The following is a 22,221-nucleotide window of genomic DNA, read 5'->3' on the forward strand; positions in this document are numbered from 1 at the left end:
GAAGGAAAAGAATAGAGAATTTTAACACAATAATCTTGATTTTGCTTTTTTGATTTACATTGTGTGTGACATAAAAGTTGGGAGTAGAGAAATATGGGGAAGCAAACTCATCAAATTTTGATATTTTCCAATTATTGAAAATTGGGAGTAGAGAAATGCGGGGAAGCAAGCCCATCAAATTTTGATATTTTCCAATTATTGAAAGTCGGGAGTAGAGAAATGCGGGGAAGCATGCCCATCAAAATTTTCAATTATTGAAAGGTAAAATTTTGATGTGTTAGTTATTCTTATAAAGTTGTGGGCTAAATTATTAAATATTTTATTTTAAAAATGATAACTATAGTTAATTAATGTTGATTAAATTATTAAATGTAATATATAGACTTATTTGTATAGGGAGAAGCAATTGTGAAGTCCAATATTATTGAAAATGAATGAAAATATAGACTTAATTGTATCGGGAGAAGTTACTATGAAACTTGTCAAATTGTATTCTCATTATAATTCTCCTCCCCTAATTCAATTCTCACCCAATTCTCATCACCTCTGCGCTCTCGTTTTTCCTCTCACTGAATTCGTTTCCCTACTCGGTCGTCTGCAATAGGTGATTCCTCCCTTCCTTTCACGGCTTGCTTACGGAATTTCCTGCTTTAATTGTTACAATTTCCGTCAAAATGTTGGTCGGCATTTGCTTGCTTATTTTCTATTTGCAACTCTTTTAACTTGAAAGAGGTTGCTGAATACATCGAATCTGTTTTCACCAATCGGCATTTGATTCTCTCACTGATTCACCTAATTTACCCCTATACATTATAGTTGCTGAATTTGATTTTGTAGATCTTAATCAAACATTCATAGTTCTGTGTGATATTTCTAGTTAGGCTACTCCAATGTGTGTGTGTGTGAAACAACTAAGATCTTAAATGGTGCTCTTGCCTGAGTTTCCAACTTTCAAATGAACCAGACACATTTTAGTACTGGATGTTCTAATATAGTTAAATCTTATTCGATGCCGTATGTTAATTGTGGATCTTGGTGCTGCCTTGCTTTTCCACTCCAAGTTTGATTTATTGTGTTTGTAAACCATACACTGGCAGTATTGCAAAAAATAGGAATGGGAAGGAAACAAAACCAAAAGAAATTTAACCTTTTTGACTCATTCTTCCATGTTGTTATGATCATTTATAATGGACAGGTAGGTTAAAATTCTTGATCATAATTGTGAATATAATTCCTTGTGAAAAGGAATTCTTGTTGGATGATATTTGAGGTCTGGCCATATAGATGCTCATGTTAATTTGTGTAGATATAGTTTCCATACAATGATTCTGAGTCTCTCACAAATTTGTTGATTAGAGAAAATTTTGTTAATTTAGTCAATGATTACAGTGACCAGTGCCAATTCTGAAACCTGACACTCCAAATGTTGTTTCTCATGATGCAACAAGAAAAAGGCATGTATCAAAATATCAGATGATGCTATAGCTTCTAGTATTATTTGTTGGAGTTTTTAGAATGGCCAGTATATGCTTGGACAATTTTTGCACATCAAGTTGTCTATGCTTCAACGTACGTATGTATACGTTCAAAATTCTAGTGAAACCTGTAATAATGGAGCATTTAGCAAGACGTTTTCATTCAAAATTACACATCCAAGATCATACAAATTAGTTGACTCAAACTCTCAACCCAATTCATTAAAAAGAAACCATCTTACTAACTACATCATGTTTCATGGTTACAATATAGTTTGATAGTATAACTTAACACACACAAAATACGATATTAGTTTCACATTAGTTGCGAATATATTTGCAGGTCCAACCGAGGAGTTGCGTGAGCAATTAAGGGCTTAGCCAATGCGTCGTTGTCTCCTGATGACTCGGCCAAGTCAATGTTGTTCGTACCGTGAGGTGGCTTCCAGCTAAAACCCTGAATAAGTCTAGCTAGAAGTATGGTGCTCATGGTAGAACCAAGAACGATGGCAGGGCATCCGCGCCTTCCGGTACTAAATGATAAGATTCGCAAGTCATGATCAAAAAGCACGACTTCAGATCCTTCGTCAACAATATGCCGCTCAGGCTTGAATTTGAGAGGCTCATCCCAAATCCTATGGTTCTGTCCCAAGCCACGTCGACTAAGGACCACATAGCTCTTCTCTGGAATTGAGTAGCCACCCACAATGGTATCTTTGCTCGAAATGTGTGGGACATTAAACGATGCAAATGGATGTAACCTAAATGACTCAATCAAACAAGCCTTGACATAATTTAGTTTAGGCATATCCGATTCCTGGACTAACCTAGCCTACAACACGGTCCAATTCTTCGCATGCCTTAGCTAGAAGGTCTGTTTGATTGATCATCTCTGCCATAGCCCACTCAGCTGCATTCGATGGATTATCAACTGTCTCAATCATTATTTCATACAAAACCGATATCACTACACAATCAAAACACTTTTTATGAAATTTTGAGTCCACACAAGTTTTCAGTCACAGGCTCCACTACAATTTAATCTAGTATCTAGAACATGAAATACTTACCACATTTAGCGCTTTTATCTCTCGAATCGACAAGAGGGGTACATTTTCAGAGTTCTTGAGGTTAATAAGAATATCAAGAATATCTTCTCCTTCAATCTTAAGCCCTGGATTCCACATTTCCATTCTCTTATCGATTGTCGGATCTTGGTATTTTCTTAAATTCTCAATAGCGTTCTTTACAATCCTTTTGTGTCCATCCAAATCGAGAACCTCCAACCACGGTATAAAATCAACAACACCAAACCCATAGAGACAAGAAAGAATTGTGAACAATCCATCCACGTGTTCTCTCTCTTCAATTCTCGGTCCCCCAGCCTCCATTCCTGGCCCGAGAATGTTGGGTTTCCTAGTCACATTGCCGCAATAATGTTGGGTTGCATCTCTCAAGTTCACCACCCCATTGATGCCTGGATTCTTCCACTGGTTGAAGACATATTTTAGAGATGGTCGGTATTAGAAATCGGTGGAAGAAATCATCTTCTATTCAATATATTTGTGATACAGAGGTTACAAGATTATATAGGCTAAGAAAACTCTACATATGGTAAACCTAATTACAATAATTACTGCACTATTTTTGGCACAATATACTTCCATATAATTCGCATATATTCTCCCTGATTTGATATTATTCTCACACTCCCCCTCAAGCTAAGTAATGGAATTCCCGATACTTAGCTTGCATAGTACTTCTTGAAATGACTTTGAGTTTACTGCCTTTGTCAAGATATCCGCCAACTGATCTTATGATTTGACATAAGGCATTTCCACCACTTTTGCTTCAATATTCTCCTTTATGAAGTGTCTGTCTACTTCCACATGTTTGGTTCTATCATGTTGAACCGGGTTCCCAGAGATACTAATGGCCGCCTTGTTGTCACAAAACAGTCTACAAGGAAGGGCAGGTCGAAGATCCAATTACATCATCAGTCTTCGCAACCATAATATCTCTGTCAGTCCGCTCTTAATTCCTCTGAAATCTGCCTCTGCGCTAGACAGTGCTACCACCTTCTGCTTCTTGCTTCTCCACGTCACCAGGTTCCCTCCTACAAAGGTGGAATATTCGGCAGTTGATTTTCTATCATTCGGGTTTCCTGCCCAATCAACGTCGGTGAAACCATGTATTTCCGTGTGTCCGTGTTTCTCAAACATGAGCCCATGTTCAGCAGTACCCTTCAAGTATCGGACAATTCTCAGGCCTGCCTCCCAATGTTCCTCCTGTGGTGCGTGCATGAACTGACTCACTACTCCTACTGCATAAGCAATATCTGGTCTTGTGTGGGATAGATAGATAAGCTTTCCGACCAGCCTCTGGTATCTCCCCCTGTCGGTCTGCCTTGCACCTTCCTTTATTTGTAGTCCATGATCTACACCATCGGGGTGTCCACGGGTTTGCAGTCGACCATCCCGACTTCTGCCAATAAGTCGAGTACATACTTCCTTTGATTTATGAAGATCCCCTTTTTTATCTTAGCACTTCGATTCCCAAGAAGTACTTAAGAAGGTCGAGATCCTTCATCTCGAATTCATGAAACAAGTTCTTCCTTAGCTCGGCTATCTCCTCTTCATCATCTCCGGTAATGATCATGTCGTCTACGTATATAATCAGACACGTGATTTTGCCACCATTTTTCTTGATAAATAGTGTGTGGTCCAAGTTACTCTGTCTGTACTCGTACCTTTTCATCACTTCTGTAAATCTCCCAAACCATGCTCTCGGGGATTGTTTTTATTGGAACTGGCAGCGGAAGCGTTGCGTATTTAAAACAATAAATCAATCACATAATAATCAGATCTATTTAGCAGATTATTTAGACAAAACCTATTCACGTAATTATCACATGTATCATGCTCATAACTTGAATCAATCATGCTTTAAGAATATTGAAACCTAAAACATGCTTTTCTACGGAGCAGAAAAATACCTAATTAATTCTCCAAAGAATTGAAGATGGCTAGCTTCTTCTCCACGTGATGCTTTGAGTACTAGACCACAAATCTTCTCTCTGGTTCCCGAACTGTATCCCAATATCAGTGTGGGCTGATCTTACTAGAATACTAGGACTCAAATAAAGAAGACAGAAGAAATCCTTTTTGGAATAGGAGAGGAATTCGAAAATTCCTACAGCTTGTGAGAGCTGATATTTTCGAAAATTTTAGCAAATAAAATTCGAAATTTCTGTCTCCTTTATTCTCCTATTTATATTCAGTTCCTTTTGGGCCCAGACAGGGATCTATGAAGGTTTTGGATATGGGCTCATCCAATTTACTTTTTACTAATTAAATTGAACCCACAATTTAATATAAGTTATAATTGGAATATTACGAGCAGCCACTACAGAAGTAATATTGAACTCTCCCCATCCAAATCCGAAATTACAAGTAATCCGGGTTTCCGTTTAACTTTCATTTCCCGCGCTTAAGATTAAAATGTCCATTAATTAATTATTGTCTGCTATTGACTTAATTAATTAACTTCTTATTAATTCCAAAAGTGGACTTAGCATGAAACGCTTATTTATTAATCATAGAGTAATCAAACTCCAACTAGCTAGGTTCCGAATAATAAAACCTTGTTTTACGCTCCTCTTGAGGACATTATCAAACGAGACTCAGCTCGCGCACGATTCAATATAATAGCAATCCTAGCACCGCTAGATATCGATCACCACTACCCAATATATCAGGATAATTGGGTTACGAAAAACCCGCACCATTTGATAAGTCAAAGCAGTGCATAATCAATACCGTATGCTCAATGCTAACCTACATTGATTAAGAAACAAATATTTATCAAGACCTCGCCTTTCAGTAGATAGCCTAAGGCAAGTCTTGCTGTTAGATCCGTTCAGTGCTATACCACACCAATGTCATCTTATTTCAGTAAGGCTTAGAAATATGCGGACTGACATTGCAACCTTTCTCGATAGATAGTCAAATTCCATCTAGGTTGTGAAATTCATCTTTTTCTTTGTTTAGAACTGACCGTATTACCTTAAAGTGGACGACGCCCACAACCGGTCTACTAAAACAAAGACTTAGACTTTGTTAAGTTAACTTATACATTTAAACATGCATTAACATCCATTAAATGTAAAACATAACAACATTATGACAAAAATAATCTGTTTTATTTATTGGAAAATAAAATAAGAGTTTTACAGTATTCAATCACTTGAAACGTGATTTCTAGTATACAAACTCTAACAATCTCCCACTTATACTCAAAACACTTTCGAGTATACAAAAAAAATGTGCTAACGTCTAATATTCTCCCACTTATACTGAAAGCGGATTGAGGTCTTGAATTAGTCGAACTCCCATTCCTTCAACATGGCTTTCATACGGCTTTACCGCTAATGCCTTCGTGAAAGGATCTGGCAGGTTGTTCTCTGACTCAATCTTGCCCACTTGTATGTCTCCTCTTTGCACTATATCTCGACTGATATGACACTTCCTCTCTATGTGCTTGCTCGCCTTATGAGCCCGTGGTTCCCTCGAATTTGCCACAGCACCAGAATTATCGCAATAAATGGTGATGCTCTTGGGCATATTCGTAACCACACCTAAGTCCAGAAGGAAGTTCTTACGCCATACAGCCTCTTTTGTAGCCTCCGAAGCGGCCACATATTCGGCTTCCATGGTAGAGTCTGCAATGCATTTCTGCTTTACACTCTTCCAAATTACAGCTCCACCTCCTAAGGTAAACACATATCCGGAAGTTGACTTCCTCGAATCTACATCAGATTGAAAATCTGAATCTGTATATCCTAAAGGACAGAGCTCGGCTGCATTGTAAACTAGAACATAGTCCTTAGTCCGATTAAGGTACTTGAGTATGTCCTTTACGGCAGTCCAATGTCCTTGGCCGGGATTTGATTGATATCTTGCTATCATGCCAACAGCAAAGCAGATATCGGGTCTAGTACAAAGCATAGCATACATGAGACTACCAACTGCCGAGGTATATGGTATTCTTCTCATCTCTGCTATCTCAGATGTTGTCTTAGGACACATCTCTTGAGATAAATGGATGCCATGTCTATAAGGTAGAAAACCTTTCTTGGCATCTTGCATGCTAAAGCGTCTAAGTACTGTATCGATGTAAGATTCTTGGGATAAGCACAACATTCTCCTAGCTCGGTTCCTAAGAACCTTGATACCGAGAATGTGTCCCGCATCACCCATATCTTTCATCTCGAACTGGCTGGACAACCAAGTTCGCACTGATGACAACATCTTTTTATTGTTTCCAATTAGAAGAATGTCATCTACATATAAAACTAAGAACACAACATTTCCCTTTTCAACCTTCTTATACACACAACTTTCATTAGGACATTTTTCGAATCCAAACTTTTGAACAGTTTGATCGAAACACTGGTTCCATGATCTAGATGCTTGCTTGAGGCCATAAATGGCCTTCTTAAGCTTCCTAACCATGTGTTCCTTGACCTTTACCATATAGCCTTCGGGTTGTTCCATGTAGATGGTCTCCTCAAGACTCCCGTTTAAAAATGCAGTCTTGACGTCCATCTGCCATACTTCCCAATCCATGTAAGCTGCTATAGACAAAAGTATGCGGATCGATTTGAGCATGGCCACTGGGGAGAAGGTCTCATCGTAATCGATGCCTTCCTTTTGGGTATACCCCTTAGCCACTAGTCTTGCCTTAAAGACTTTAACTCGTCCATCGGGTCCACGTTTACGTTTGTATATCCATTTGCTCCCAATGGCAGTACAGCCTTCGGGTAGGAAAGAAAAATCGTAGACGTCCTTGTCTACCATTAATTGTAGTTCCGAATCCATTGCTTTCACCCATTCGCAATGATCGACATCTGCCTGCGCCTCTGCAAAATTCCAGGGATCAAGTACATTGCTGTCCGAGGAGTGATCCATGCACTCTCCCAAACCAATGTATCTATCGGGCTCATGAGAGACCCTCCCACTGCGGCGCGACACTACAATATCTGGAGTATTAGTTGAAATTTTTGGAATTGTTGGTATACTGGGTAATTGTTCTTGGTTAATGGAAGTTGTAACTTGAGTGAGCTCTTCAAGAGCTATCTCACTGCTGGGCTTATGATTCATTACAAAGTCTTCCTCTAAGAATGTGGCATGAGTGCTCACAATCACTTTCTGATCTCTGAGACTATAGAATTCATAAGCTTTCGTTCCTCTAGGGTATCCTATAAACACACAAACCTCCGTCCTAGATTCCAGCTTAGTTGGATCCTTTTCCAATACATGAGCCGGACATCCCCATACTCTGAGATGTTCCAGATTGGGCTTTCGCCCATTCCACAACTCATATGGGGTAGTAGGAACTGATTTAGAGGGTAAGTTGTCTAAGAGATAGTTTGCTGAAAGTAAAGCATGACCACAAAACGAAACAGGTAACCGTGCATAACTCATCATCGAGCGGACCATATTCAATAAGGTCCTATTCCTTCTTTCAGCCACGCCATTCTGCTGGGGTGTGCCCGGCGCAGTCGTTTGGGATTCAATTCCCGCCACTGATAAATAGTCCAAAACTCGGCACTTAGGTATTCGCCTCCGCGATCAGATCGCATGCATTTGATACTCTTACCATGATGCGTCTCTACTTTAGACTTAAACTCCTTGAACTTGTCAAAAGTTTCAGACTTGTAGCGCATCAAATAGATGTATCCGATTTTCGAGTAGTCATCTGTAAAGGTGACGAAATATTGAAAACCGCCTCTTGCCTCGGTTGACATTGGTCCACACACATTAGTATGAATGAGCTCAAGTACTTCCTTGGCCCTATTCCCCTTTGACCTAAAAGGTCTCTTAGTCATCTTGCCTTCGAGACAGGACTCACACTTCGAAAACGGTTCCTTCTCAAGACCTTTAATAAGATCTTGATCAACCATCGCATGAATCCTTCTTTCGTTGGCATGACCAAGTCTAAGGTGCCATAAGTACGTTTCATTCATTGAAGTTGAAGGTTCTTTTCTTTTCTTAGAAATTTTCGATGTAGCATTGAGTTCTGATTTACGTTGATTAAATTGTGTAGAAGTGATTGTGTACAGATTGTTTTCCATGATACCACGACAGATATAAGAACCATCTTTCTTAATAACGCTATTGTCATTAAAAGAAATCGAATATCCATCAAAAGACAATTTAGAAACTGAAATTAAATTTCTTCTAAAAGAAGGTATCAACAAAACATTCTTCAAAATCAAAAATCTATCACTAGAAAAACGCAAATAAACGTCTCCCACTGCAACGGCCGCCACTTTCGTAGCGTCGCCCAGCTGGACTTCGATCTCACGATCATGTAGCCGTCTTGTCACCTGCATTTAGTCAGGATCAAAACATATATGATCAGTTGCTCCAGTATCAATAACCCAAGTATGAGTAGATGTCGAAGCCAAACATGACTCGACTACTAGAGCATGGTGCATACCTGTAGCCTTGCCCTTTTTAGGACAATCTGGCTTCCAATGACCCTTCTCTCCACATTTGAAGCACTTTCCAGTAGGCTTCTTGTCACCCCGCTGTTTCTTCTTTCCCTTAGCATTCTTAGCTGCCACTGGGTTGGGTTCCTTTTTCTTTCCTTTTCTAGTCTTAGAGCCAGAGGAATTAGGCGCCAAACTCAGCATAGGTACCTTAGCTTGAACCATAAGGTCCTACGCCGACTGAAGTTCAGTCAGCAGCTCTGCCAAAGTGTAATTCCGCTTGTTCATCTCGAAATTGAGCTCGAACTGTTGGAAGCTAGGGGGAAGACTCTGAAGGATTATAGTAACCTGGGACTCGGGATCGATCGTCCCTCCCAAAACCTCAATCTGGTTGAGGTGACTCATCATCTCGAGGACGTGTTGCCTTACAGACGAGCCTTCCTTCATAGACTTCGTCATGATACTCCGAAAGGCTTGAGACTTAGCCGTTCGATTCTGAGTACCAAAATGATTTGCGAGATTTGTCATGATCTCAGCGGCAGTTTCCATGGCTGAATGCTGATGCTTGAGTACTGATGACATAGAAGCCAACATATAGCACTTAGCCATCTCATTCGCCTTATGCCACCGTCTATGCGCATCTCGCAGTGCTTGCGCGGCATTAGCTGCCGACACAGCTGGGCGTGGAGTAGTGAGCACAAATTTGTACTCTTCGGCTGTGAGAACGATATCCAAGTTTTGTTTCCATTCGATGTAATTTTGGCCTTCGAGTTTGTTTTCTTTGAGAATGGCAGAAAGAGGATTAAAAGACATCTTGACGGATTTTATTGCACTGCAAACAGAAGATTTTACTATTTGTCATAAACTTATGTAAGGAAATTGAGTAGATTAACCATAAAAACTTTTCAAAATCTTACAACAGCAAAGTTAATAAATTGTATCCTCCGCTGGAGGTTAATACGCATTAAAATTTTGATAATTTACTGGTCACAACACCGACATATCAATAGCTTCCTCCTCTGGAGGTCGACACATCTAATGCTGCCTAAGCACGACCATCAGGTTTAGCATTACATAATTTTATTTCTACAACACACTCCCATAACAATGTTCATGTGTTGATAACAAAACCAAGCTATCTCATAAATTCTGATTGAACCCTGAAACTCGTAGTTCCTTAGGATTATTGTGCCTTAGGCTTTCGGCCATTCCACAACTCATATGGGGTAGTAGGAACTGATTTAGAGGGTAAGTTTTCTAAGAGATAGTTTGCTGAAAGTAAAGCATGACCCTAAAACGAAACAGGTAACCATGCATAACTCATCATCGAGCGGACCATATTCAATAAGGTCCTATTCCTTCTTTCAGCCACGCCATTCTGCTGGGGTGTGCCCGGCGCAGTCGTTTGGGATTCAATTCCCGCCACTGATAAATAGTCCAAAAACTCGGCACTTAGGTATTCGCCTCCGCGATCTGATCGCATGCATTTGATACTCTTACCATGATGCGTCTCTACTTTAGACTTAAACTCCTTGAACTTGTCAAAAGTTTCAGACTTGTAGCGCATCAAATAGATGTATCCGATTTTCGAGTAGTCATCTGTAAAGGTGACGAAATATCGAAAACCGCCCCTTGCCTCGGTTGACATTGGTCCACACACATCAGTATGAATGAGCTCAAGTACTTCCTTGGCCCTATTCTCCTTTGACCTAAAAGGTTTCTTAGTCATCTTGCCTTGGAGACAGGACTCACACTTCGAAAACGGTTCCTTCTCAAGACCTTTAATAAGATCTTGATCAACCATCGCATGAATCCTTCTTTCGTTGGCATGACCAAGTCTAAGGTGCCATAAGTACGTTTCATTCATTGAAGTTGAAGGTTCTTTTCTTTTCTTAGAAATTTTCGATGTAGCATTGAGTTCTGATTTACGTTGATTAAATTGTGTAGAAGTGATTGTGTACAGATTGTTTTCCATGATACCACGACAGATATAAGAACCATCTTTCTTAATAACGAAATTGTCATTAAAAGAAATCGAATATCCATCAAAAGACAATTTAGAAACTGAAATTAAATTTCTTCTAAAAGAAGGTATCAACAAAACATTCTTCAAAATCAAAAATCTATCACTAGAAAAACGCAAATAAACGTCTCCCACTGCAACGGCCGCCACTTTCGTAGCGTCGCCCAGCTGGACTTCGATCTCACGATCATGTAGCCGTCTTGTCACCTGCATTAAGTCAGGATCAAAACATATATGATCAGTTGCTCCAGTATCAATAACCCAAGTATGAGTAGATGTCGAAGCCAAACATGACTCGACTACTAGAGCATGGTGCATACCTGTAGCCTTGCCCTTTTTAGGACAATCTGGCTTCCAATGACCCTTCTCTCCACATTTGAAGCACTTTCCAGTAGGCTTCTTGTCACCCCGCTGTTTCTTCTTTCCCTTAGCATTCTTAGCTGCCACTGGGTTGGGTGCCTTTTTCTTTCCTTTTCTAGGCTTAGAGCCAGAGGAATTAGGCGCCAAACTCAGCATAGCTACCTTAGCTTGAACCATAAGGTCCTCCGCCGACTGAAGTTCAGTCAGCAGCTCTGCCAAAGTGTAATTCCGCTTGTTCATCTCGAAATTGAGCTCGAACTGTTGGAAGCTAGGGGGAAGACTCTGAAGGATTATAGTAACCTGGGACTCGGGATCGATCGTCCCTCCCAAAACCTCAATCTGGTTGAGGTGACTCATCATCTCGAGGACGTGTTGCCTTACAGACGAGCCTTCCTTCATAGACTTCGTCATGATACTCCGAAAGGCTTGAGACTTAGCCGTTCGATTCTGAGTACCAAAATGATTTGCGAGATTTGTCATGATCTCAGCGGCAGTTTCCATGGCAGAATGCTGATGCTTGAGTACCGATGACATAGAAGCCAACATATAGCACTTAGCCATCTCATTCGCCTTATGCCACCGTCTATGCGCATCTCGCAGTGCTTGCGCGGCATTAGCTGCCGACACAGCTGGGCGTGGAGTAGTGAGCACAAATTTGTACTCTTCGGCTGTGAGAACGATATCCAAGTTTTGTTTCCATTCGATGTAATTTTGGCCTTCGAGTTTGTTTTCTTTGAGAATGGCAGAAAGAGGATTAAAAGACATCTTGACGGATTTTATTGCACTGCAGACAGAAGATTTTACTATTTGTCATAAACTTATGTAAGGAAATTGAGTAGATTAACCATAAAAACTTTTCAAAATCTTACAACAGCAAAGTTAATAAATTGTATCCTCCTCTGGAGGTTAATACGCATTAAAATTTTGACAATTTACTGGTCACAACACCGACATATCAATAGCTTCCTCCTCTGGAGGTCGACACATCTAATGCTGCCTAAGCACGACCATCAGGTTTAGCATTACATAATTTTATTTCTACAACACACTCCCATAACAATGTTCATGTGTTGATAACAAAACCAAGCTATCTCATAAATTCTGATTGAACCCTGAAACTCGTAGTTCCTTAGGATTATTGTTCCTTAGGCTTTCGGCCATTCCACAACTCATATGGGGTAGTAGGAACTGATTTAGAGGGTAAGTTTTCTAAGAGATGGTTTGCTGAAAGTAAAGCATGACCCTAAAACGAAACAGGTAACCATGCATAACTCATCATCGAGCGGACCATATTCAATAAGGTCCTATTCCTTCTTTCAGCCACGCCATTCTGCTGGGGTGTGCCCGGCGCAGTCGTTTGGGATTCAATTCCCGCCACTGATAAATAGTCCAAAAACTCGGCACTTAGGTATTCGCCTCCGCGATCAGATCGCATGCATTTGATACTCTTACCATGATGCGTCTCTACTTTAGACTTAAACTCCTTGAACTTGTCAAAAGTTTCAGACTTGTAGCGCATCAAATAGATGTATCCGATTTTCGAGTAGTCATCTGTAAAGGTGACGAAATATCGAAAACCGCCCCTTGCCTCGGTTGACATTGGTCCACACACATCAGTATGAATGAGCTCAAGTACTTCCTTGGCCCTATTCTCCTTTGACCTAAAAGGTTTCTTAGTCATCTTGCCTTGGAGACAGGACTCACACTTCGAAAACGGTTCCTTCTCAAGACCTTTAATAAGATCTTGATCAACCATCGCATGAATCCTTCTTTCGTTGGCATGACCAAGTCTAAGGTGCCATAAGTACGTTTCATTCATTGAAGTTGAAGGTTCTTTTCTTTTCTTAGAAATTTTCGATGTAGCATTGAGTTTTGATTTACGTTGATTAAATTGTGTAGAAGTGATTGTGTACAGATTGTTTTCCATGATACCACGACAGATATAAGAACCATCTTTCTTAATAACGCTATTGTCATTAAAAGAAATCGAATATCCATCAAAAGACAATTTAGAAACTGAAATTAAATTTCTTCTAAAAGAAGGTATCAACAAAACATTATTCAAAATAAAAAATCTATCACTACAAAAACGCAAATAAACGTCTCCCACTGCAACGGCCGCCACTTTCGTAGCGTCGCCCAGCTGGACTTCGATCTCACGATCATGTAGCCGTCTTGTCACCTGCATTAAGTCAGGATCAAAACATATATGATCAGTTGCTCCAGTATCAATAACCCAAGTATGAGTAGATGTCGAAGCCAAACATGACTCGACTACTAGAGCATGGTGCATACCTGTAGCCTTGCCCTTTTTAGGACAATCTGGCTTCCAATGACCCTTCTCTCCACATTTGAAGCACTTTCCAGTAGGCTTCTTGTCACCCCGCTGTTTCTTCTTTCCCTTAGCATTCTTAGCTGCCACTGGGTTGGGTGCCTTTTTCTTTCCTTTTCTAGGCTTAGAGCCAGAGGAATTAGGCGCCAAACTCAGCATAGCTACCTTAGCTTGAACCATAAGGTCCTCCGCCGACTGAAGTTCAGTCAGCAGCTCTGCCAAAGTGTAATTCCGCTTGTTCATCTCGAAATTGAGCTCGAACTGTTGGAAGCTAGGGGGAAGACTCTGAAGGATTATAGTAACCTGGGACTCGGGATCGATCGTCCCTCCCAAAACCTCAATCTGGTTGAGGTGACTCATCATCTCGAGGACGTGTTGCCTTACAGACGAGCCTTCCTTCATAGACTTCGTCATGATACTCCGAAAGGCTTGAGACTTAGCCGTTCGATTCTGAGTACCAAAATGATTTGCGAGATTTGTCATGATCTCAGCGGCAGTTTCCATGGCAGAATGCTGATGCTTGAGTACTGATGACATAGAAGCCAACATATAGCACTTAGCCATCTCATTCGCCTTATGCCACCGTCTATGCGCATCTCGCAGTGCTTGCGCGGCATTAGCTGCCGACACAGCTGGGCGTGGAGTAGTGAGCACAAATTTGTACTCTTCGGCTGTGAGAACGATATCCAAGTTTTGTTTCCATTCGATGTAATTTTGGCCTTCGAGTTTGTTTTCTTTGAGAATGGCAGAAAGAGGATTAAAAGACATCTTGACGGATTTTATTGCACTGCAAACAGAAGATTTTACTATTTGTCATAAACTTATGTAAGGAAATTGAGTAGATTAACCATAAAAACTTTTCAAAATCTTACAACAGCAAAGTTAATAAATTGTATCCTCCTCTGGAGGTTAATACGCATTAAAATTTTGACAATTTACTGGTCACAACACCGACATATCAATAGCTTCCTCCTCTGGAGGTCGACACATCTAATGCTGCCTAAGCACGACCATCAGGTTTAGCATTACATAATTTTATTTCTACAACACACTCCCATAACAATGTTCATGTGTTGATAACAAAACCAAGCTATCTCATAAATTCTGATTGAACCCTGAAACTCGTAGTTCCTTAGGATTATTGTTCCTTAGGCTTTCGGCCATTCCACAACTCATATGGGGTAGTAGGAACTGATTTAGAGGGTAAGTTTTCTAAGAGATGGTTTGCTGAAAGTAAAGCATGACCCTAAAACGAAACAGGTAACCATGCATAACTCATCATCGAGCGGACCATATTCAATAAGGTCCTATTCCTTCTTTCAGCCACGCCATTCTGCTGGGGTGTGCCCGGCGCAGTCGTTTGGGATTCAATTCCCGCCACTGATAAATAGTCCAAAAACTCGGCACTTAGGTATTCGCCTCCGCGATCTGATCGCATGCATTTGATACTCTTACCATGATGCGTCTCTACTTTAGACTTAAACTCCTTGAACTTGTCAAAAGTTTCAGACTTGTAGCGCATCAAATAGATGTATCCGATTTTCGAGTAGTCATCTGTAAAGGTGACGAAATATCGAAAACCGCCCCTTGCCTCGGTTGACATTGGTCCACACACATCAGTATGAATGAGCTCAAGTACTTCCTTGGCCCTATTCTCCTTTGACCTAAAAGGTTTCTTAGTCATCTTGCCTTGGAGACAGGACTCACACTTCGAAAACGGTTCCTTCTCAAGACCTTTAATAAGATCTTGATCAACCATCGCATGAATCCTTCTTTCGTTGGCATGACCAAGTCTAAGGTGCCATAAGTACGTTTCATTCATTGAAGTTGAAGGTTCTTTTCTTTTCTTAGAAATTTTCGATGTAGCATTGAGTTTTGATTTACGTTGATTAAATTGTGTAGAAGTGATTGTGTACAGATTGTTTTCCATGATACCACGACAGATATAAGAACCATCTTTCTTAATAACGCTATTGTCATTAAAAGAAATCGAATATCCATCAAAAGACAATTTAGAAACTGAAATTAAATTTCTTCTAAAAGAAGGTATCAACAAAACATTATTCAAAATAAAAAATCTATCACTACAAAAACGCAAATAAACGTCTCCCACTGCAACGGCCGCCACTTTCGTAGCGTCGCCCAGCTGGACTTCGATCTCACGATCATGTAGCCGTCTTGTCACCTGCATTAAGTCAGGATCAAAACATATATGATCAGTTGCTCCAGTATCAATAACCCAAGTATGAGTAGATGTCGAAGCCAAACATGACTCGACTACTAGAGCATGGTGCATACCTGTAGCCTTGCCCTTTTTAGGACAATCTGGCTTCCAATGACCCTTCTCTCCACATTTGAAGCACTTTCCAGTAGGCTTCTTGTCACCCCGCTGTTTCTTCTTTCCCTTAGCATTCTTAGCTGCCACTGGGTTGGGTGCCTTTTTCTTTCCTTTTCTAGGCTTAGAGCCAGAGGAATTAGGCGCCAAACTCAGCATAGCTACCTTAGCTTGAACCATAAGGTCCTCCGCCGACTGAAGTTCAGTCAGCAGCTCTGCCAAAGTGTAATTCCGCTTGTTCATCTCGAAATTGAGCTCGAACTGTTGGAAGCTAGGGGGAAGACTCTGAAGGATTATAGTAACCTGGGACTCGGGATCGATCGTCCCTCCCAAAACCTCAATCTGGTTGAGGTGACTCATCATCTCGAGGACGTGTTGCCTTACAGACGAGCCTTCCTTCATAGACTTCGTCGTGATACTCCGAAAGGCTTGAGACTTAGCCGTTCGATTCTGAGTACCAAAATGATTTGCGAGATTTGTCATGATCTCGGCGGCAGTTTCCATGGCAGAATGCTGATGCTTGAGTACTGATGACATAGAAGCCAACATATAGCACTTAGCCATCTCATTCGCCTTATGCCACCGTCTATGCGCATCTCGCAGTGCTTGCGCGGCATTAGCTGCCGACACAGCTGGGCGTGGAGTAGTGAGCACAAATTTGTACTCTTCGGCTGTGAGAACGATATCCAAGTTTTGTTTCCATTCGATGTAATTTTGGCCTTCGAGTTTGTTTTCTTTGAGAATGGCAGAAAGAGGATTAAAAGACATCTTGACGGATTTTATTGCACTGCGAACAGAAGATTTTACTATTTGTCATAAACTTATGTAAGGAAATTGAGTAGATTAACCATAAAAACTTTTCAAAATCTTACAACAGCAAAGTTAATAAATTGTATCCTCCTCTGGAGGTTAATACGCATTAAAATTTTGACAATTTACTGGTCACAACACCGACATATCAATAGCTTCCTCCTCTGGAGGTCGACACATCTAATGCTGCCTAAGCACGACCATCAGGTTTAGCATTACATAATTTTATTTCTACAACACACTCCCATAACAATGTTCATGTGTTGATAACAAAACCAAGCTATCTCATAAATTCTGATTGAACCCTGAAACTCGTAGTTCCTTAAGATTATTGTCCCTACTCTGTAGGTGGCGATAATATTAGGAACCACTTGCTAGTTCATTCTATTTATTATTTGAGAAGTCCGCCCTTATGAACTTACTGTTTTCGTAGGATTATTGTCCCTACTCTGTAGGTGGCGATAATATTAGAAAATCAGCTTCACAAAATTTGGCAGTCCAACCGATGGAGACCATATATAAACTTTTAGTTCATAATTATCGCTTAGATATTTGAGTTATGGTTTTAATTAATTATCCTTTAGCCTTAAGACAGATTAAGACTAAATTAAATTCTGTTGATATTTAATTGACTGGATAATTAAGACTTTTATTATCTTTAATATCTTAGTTTAGGAATTATTCTTCTAGAATTTAATTCTTATTCACGTCATACTATAAGATATATCTAAAATAAAGTACATTATTTATAATCTTAATTAGACATGAAAAATTAAATTCATATAATTTCCAAGTTCAAGATTAGGATGAAAATTAAATTATATTATTTAATGTAATCTTACATATATCTTATCTTATTATAGATTCTAGATATATTATATTTAGGAAACTATTAAATTATTCTTATCTATATCATCTAGGATATAAAATATTCATAGATATAGAAAATAATCCAAATATTCCTAAAATCTAGGGAAATCTTCCCAAAATATTTTATTTCATTAAATAATATTATTTTTAATGATTTCTATTAATTAATCAATTAAATAATCATTAAAATAATCTTTCGTCAATATCTTGCGATTCGAGGTTTGCACGAATCATCACGACGAAGATTTGAAGATTCCGCCCGGAGACTCTCGCCGGAGCGGCGTGTTCGCCGCCCGACAGCCGCCGGTAGTTCGCGCCGATGGCGCGCTGCTTCCTCCTCCCTTCCGCTGCATCGCCGCATCTCCCTCCGTCGACGTCAAGACAGAAAACGCAACCGGAGCCGCGACTTTCCGGCGATCTCCCACTGCCCGACGAGCTCGCGTGCTCCAGCAGCCGCCGCCAGCCGGCGTTGCTGCTCTCGGTCGCGCCTCGTTAGGGCTGGGTCGACTAGGGTTCTAGGGTTAGGGTTAGGGTTTCGTCGGATTCTTGGCGCCTCGGCAGCTCTTGGACGAGCCACCACTCCGTTTTCCTTCGCGTGACGTAGTAGGCTGCCGGCCAAGGATCGCGGTCTCGACCGGCGACGCGCACGAGCCCATGCTCGTCGGCGCGTCGCCGCGTGATCGCGTCCTTCGGCTCCCACTTTTACGTCGGCGATAGTCGAGCTTTGATCGGGGCCGCCTAGGGTTTTGTGGGTTCTGCCGGTGGCGCGCGCGAGTCCAATCTCGCCGGCGCGTTGCCCCTTGCCCGTGACCCTCGGCTCCCACTCAATTCGACAACCCTACTCCGATCGCATGTAGTGCGATTCGTCCCGGCGTAAACGCCGACGAATCATACATCTCATACGTTCGAATAATTCAAGTTCTATGATTCGAATGTTCTTGAGTTCATCATGCAAAGACATAAATAATAAAAACACAAGAACATGCTTCGTAATCAAATAAGACATGCATACATGAATTTTGTGAAATTTAAATCCAAATAATCAGAGCCAAAGAGTGGCTCTGATACCAATTATTGGAACTGGCAGCGGAAGCGTTGCGTATTTAAAACAATAAATCAATCACATAATAATCAGATCTATTTAGCAGATTATTTAGACAAAACCTATTCGCGTAATTATCACATGTATCATGCTCATAACTTGAATCAATCATGCTTTAAGAATATTGAAACCTAAGACATGCTTTTCTACGGAGCAGAAAAATACCTAATTAATTCTCCAAAGAATTGAAGATGGCTAGCTTCTTCTCCACGTGATGCTTTGAGTACTAGACCACAAATCTCCTCTCTGGTTCCCGAACTGTATCCCAATATCAGTGTGGGCTGATCTTACTAGAATACTAGGATTTTTTAAATAAAGAAGACAGAAGAAATCCTTTTTGGAATAGGAGAGGAATTCGAAAATTCCTACAGCTTGTGAGAGCTGATATTTTCGAAAATTTTAGCAAATAAAATTCTATATTTCTGTCTCCTTTATTCTCCTATTTATATTAAGTTCCTTTTGGGCCTAGACAGGGATCTATGGAAGGTTTTGGATATGGGCTCATCCAATTTACTTTTTACTAATTAAATTGAACCCACAATTTAATATAAGTTATAATTGGAATATTACGAGCAGCCACTACAGAAGTAATATTGAACTCCCATCCAAATCTGAAATTACAAGTAATCCGGGTTTCCGTTTAACTTTCATTTCCCGCGTTTAAGATTAAAATGTCCATTAATTAATTATTGACTGCTATTGACTTAATTAATTAACTTCTTATTAATTCCAAGAGTGGACTTAGCATGAAACGCTTATTTATTATTCATAGAGTAATCAAACTCCAACTAGCTAGGTTCCGAATAATAAAACCTTGTTTCACGCTCCTCTTGAGGACATTATCAAACGAGACTCAGCTCGCGCACGATTCAATATAATAGCAATCCTAGCACCGCTAGATATCGATCACCACTACCCAATATATCAGGATAATTGGTTTACGAAAAACCCGCACCATTTGATAAGTCAAAGCAGTGCATAATCAATACCGTATGCTCAATGCTAACCTACATTGATTAAGAAACAAATATTTATCAAGACCTCGCCTTTCAGTAGATAGCCTAAGGGAAGTCTTGCTGTTAGATCCATTCAGTACTATACCACACCAATGTCATCTTATTTCAGTAAGGCTTAGAAATATGCGGACTGACATTGCAACCTTTCTCGATGGATAGTCAAATTCCATCTAGGTTGTGAAATTCATCTTTTTCTTTGTTTAGAACTGACCGTATTACCTTAAAGTGGACGACGCCCACAACCGGTCTACTAAAACAAAGACTTAGACTTTGTTAAGTTAACTTATACATTTAAACATGCATTAAAATCCATTAAATGTAAAACATAACAACATTATGACAAAAATAATCTGTTTTATTTATTGGAAAATAAAATAAGAGTTTTACAGTATTCAATCACTCGAAACGTGATTTCTAGTATACAAACTCTAACAGTTTTTGCCCGTATAATGTCTTCTTGAGTTGACATACTTCTCCATCTATAAACTCTCCAGAGAATCCCGGTGGGGGGTCCATGTATACTTGCTTCGGCAACTCTCCGTGTAGGAATGCATTGGTCACATCGAACTGATGAAGTAGCCAATCCTTATTAGCAGCGAGTGAGAATAGCACCCTTACAGTGTTGATTTTAGCCACTGGTGAGAATGTCTCATCGTAATCTATTCCATATGTCTGGGTGTATCCCTTCGCCACAAGTCGTGCCTTGTACCTTTCTATCGTACCATCCGGTCTTCTTTTTATTGTGAACACCCATCTGCATCCTACTGTCTTCACCCCTTTAGGTAGTTTTCCTCGTACCCACGTATTGTTTTTCATCAGTGCCTTCATCTCAATAAACATGGCTTCCCTCCACTTCTTATGCTTCATTGCTTCTTCGGCTGACTCAAACGCTCGAGCCATCTTGGTTAGATTCCCTTGCACAAAGTTTGCCACTCCATAACGACTTTTCTTCCCAATCTTTTCTGGAGAGTATCTCTTCGGTGGAACTCCCCGCGTACTCCGAAAAGGAAGTACATATCTCCCCGTGTCTCCGTCTACTGTGTTGTCCTCCTCTTGGAGTTCTGTATCAACGGGGTCAGTGATAACTGGAATCTCAGCTATAATCGGTTCAGAGATTACCTCGGATATCGTCGGAGGAAGATCACAAGGGGTTGGGTGAGACTGCTCTTGTGGTGAGACATGCTCGGCGGAAGTGACAACTGGATCTGTTGGTTCCTCAATCGAGGAGCTTGGAACTGGCACAACCCAACTTAGATAGTCGAAACTACCTGGATCACTCTCCCCCTGACTAATAAGGTGGGTATGGTAGAAAAATTCGGGCTTGGGAAAGAGAAGAGGCCCAAAATGCAAGCAATAGCAATATAGTTTCTTAAGCTCTAGGCCCATACTTGTGTATTTTGTAATAGCATCCATAATTCCTTTTTCTTAAACTCATAAACCCACATACATTTAATTATGCAAGTGAAAATGTAGTTTGGGATGTATACAAACCGCTTTAGTCGGGAATGATATCTCTGTATGCGTTCTCGACATTTGTTAAGTTTCATAAATATCTTAAATTGCTTTAGTTCGTTTAACTTTCACTTCAGAGTTTTGTTTCGCGAACTATCAACACTAAGTATCAAAGTATCAGTAAGTAACGAGTTCTTAATTAATTCAACGAAGCAAGAGAGTGAAGATTCTCTAGTTCGACGTTAAACATCAACGGAAAGGATAATGAAAGAAGCGGGTATTACATTCTACCCTCCTTAACAAAAATTTCGTCCCGAAATTTTGTTCATGTCACTCAAAAAGCTCTGGGTACTTTTCCTTCATCTTATCTTTCAAATTCCCACGTAGCTTCCTCGTGACCATGATGCTTCCATAAAACTTTCACTGTTACAATAGATTTATTCCTCAATTCTTTGACCTTCCTGTCAAAGATTGCCTCTGGCTTCTCTTCATAGCTTAAGTCTGGTTCCAAAACCATCTTCTCTTGGTGGACTATGTGTTTTGGGGTCGAACACACATTTCCTCATTTGTGACACATGAAAAACATTGTGCACATTCTCGAAACTCGGCGGGATTGCCAATTTATACGCCACAGGACCGACTTCTTCCAGAATTTCATAGGGTCCGATGAAGCGCGGTCTTAGCTTGCCCTTGACGCCGAATCTCGCAATCCCTTTAGACGGGGATACCTTCAGAAAAATTTGTCTCCCGCCTTGAACTGCAGAATCGGCTCGGCGAGCATCTGCGTAAGACTTTTGCCTATCTTGAGCTTCCTTGATTCTCTCACGGATCTGACGGACGATCTCTATCATCTCCTCTACAGAATCCGGTCCAAGCATCTTTCTCTCACCGACTTCATCCTAGTAAAGCGGTGATCTATATTTCCTTCCATACAATGCTTAATATGGGGCC

General features: G+C 40.4%; 1 pseudogene; it reads right to left on the reverse strand.

Moving 5' to 3' along the window:
* Nucleotides 1–1,791: 1,791 nt before the first annotated feature.
* LOC148928420 (valine N-monooxygenase 1-like) lies at nt 1,792–21,204 on the reverse strand (annotated as a pseudogene).
* Nucleotides 21,205–22,221: the final 1,017 nt, after the last annotated feature.

This window comes from Salvia hispanica, chromosome 4 (genome assembly GCF_029641045.1).
Source record: "Salvia hispanica isolate PSC_SH4W2 chromosome 4, Shi_PSC_v1, whole genome shotgun sequence".
Classification (NCBI taxonomy): Eukaryota; Viridiplantae; Streptophyta; class Magnoliopsida; order Lamiales; family Lamiaceae; genus Salvia; species Salvia hispanica.